A 2,500-nucleotide genomic window follows, 5' to 3' on the forward strand; every position below is an offset into this window, starting at 1 on the left:
CCCTAACCCTAACCCTAACCCTAACCCTAACCCTAACCCTAACCCTAACCCTAACCCTAACCCTAACCCTAACCCTAACCCTAACCCTAACCCTAACCCTAACCCTAACCCTAACCCTAACCCTAACCCTAACCCTAACCCTAACCCTAACCCTAACCCTAACCCTAACCCTAACCCTAACCCTAACCCTAACCCTAACCCTAACCCTAACCCTAACCCTAACCCTAACCCTAACCCTAACCCTAACCCTAACCCTAACCCTAACCCTAACCCTAACCCTAACCCTAACCCTAACCCTAACCTACCCTAACCCTAACCCTAACCCTAACCCTAACCCTAACCCTAACCCTAACCCTAACCCTAACCCTAACCCTAACCCTAACCCTAACCCTAACCCTAACCCTAACCCTAACCCTAACCCTAACCCTAACCCTAACCCTAACCCTAACCCTAACCCTAACCCTAACCCTAACCCTAACCCTAACCCTAACCCTAACCCTAACCCTAACCCTAACCCTAACCCTAACCCTAACCCTAACCCTAACCCTAACCCTAACCCTAACCCTAACCCTAACCCTAACCCTAACCCTAACCCTAACCCTAACCCTAACCTAACCTAACCCTAACCCTAACCCTAACCCTAACCCTAACCCTAACCCTAACCCTAACCCTAACCCTAACCCTAACCCTAACCCTAACCCTAACCCTAACCCTAACCCTAACCCTAACCCTAACCCTAACCCTAACCCTAACCCTAACCCTAACCCTAACCCTAACCCTAACCCTAACCCTAACCCTAACCCTAACCCTAACCCTAACCCTAACCCTAACCCTAACCCTAACCCTAACCCTAACCCTAACCCTAACCCTAACCCTAACCCTAACCCTAACCCTAACCCTAACCCTAACCCTAACCCTAACCCTAACCCTAACCCTAACCCTAACCCTAACCCTAACCCTAACCCTAACCCTAACCCTAACCCTAACCCTAACCCTAACCCTAACCCTAACCCTAACCCTAACCCTAACCCTAACCCTAACCCTAACCCTAACCTAACCCTAACCCTAACCCTAACCCTAACCCTAACCCTAACCCTAACCCTAACCCTAACCCTAACCCTAACCCTAACCCTAACCCTAACCCTAACCCTAACCCTAACCCTAACCTACCCTAACCCTAACCCTAACCCTAACCCTAACCCTAACCCTAACCCTAACCCTAACCCTAACCCTAACCCTAACCCTAACCCTAACCCTAACCCTAACCCTAACCTAACCCTAACCCTAACCCTAACCCTAACCCTAACCCTAACCCTAACCCTAACCCTAACCCTAACCCTAACCCTAACCCTAACCCTAACCCTAACCCTAACCCTAACCCTAACCCTAACCCTAACCCTAACCCTAACCCTAACCCTAACCCTAACCCTAACCCTAACCCTAACCCTAACCCTAACCCTAACCCTAACCCTAACCCTAACCCTAACCCTAACCCTAACCCTAACCCTAACCCTAACCCTAACCCTAACCCTAACCCTAACCCTAACCCTAACCCTAACCCTAACCCTAACCCTAACCCTAACCCTAACCCTAACCCTAACCCTAACCCTAACCCTAACCCTAACCCTAACCCTAACCCTAACCCTAACCCTAACCCTAACCCTAACCCTAACCCTAACCCTAACCCTAACCCTAACCCTAACCCTAACCCTAACCCTAACCCTAACCCTAACCCTAACCCTAACCCTAACCCTAACCCTAACCCTAACCCTAACCCTAACCCTAACCCTAACCCTAACCCTAACCCTAACCCTAACCCTAACCCTAACCCTAACCCTAACCCTAACCCTAACCCTAACCCTAACCCTAACCCTAACCCTAACCCTAACCCTAACCCTAACCCTAACCTAACCCTAACCCTAACCCTAACCCTAACCCTAACCCTAACCCTAACCCTAACCCTAACCCTAACCCTAACCCTAACCCTAACCCTAACCCTAACCCTAACCCTAACCCTAACCCTAACCCTAACCCTAACCCTAACCCTAACCCTAACCCTAACCCTAACCCTAACCCTAACCCTAACCCTAACCCTAACCCTAACCCTAACCCTAACCCTAACCCTAACCCTAACCCTAACCCTAACCCTAACCCTAACCCTAACCCTAACCCTAACCCTAACCCTAACCCTAACCCTAACCCTAACCCTAACCCTAACCCTAACCCTAACCCTAACCCTAACCCTAACCCTAACCCTAACCCTAACCCTAACCCTAACCCTAACCTAACCCTAACCCTAACCCTAACCCTAACCCTAACCCTAACCCTAACCCTAACCCTAACCCTAACCCTAACCCTAACCCTAACCCTAACCCTAACCCTAACCCTAACCCTAACCCTAACCCTAACCCTAACCCTAACCCTAACCCTAACCCTAACCCTAACCCTAACCCTAACCCTAACCCTAACCCTAACCCTAACCCTAACCCTAACCCTAACC

This window comes from Atractosteus spatula, chromosome 16 (genome assembly GCF_055471065.1).
Source record: "Atractosteus spatula isolate fAtrSpa1 chromosome 16, fAtrSpa1.hap1, whole genome shotgun sequence".
NCBI lineage: Eukaryota > Metazoa > Chordata > Actinopteri > Semionotiformes > Lepisosteidae > Atractosteus > Atractosteus spatula.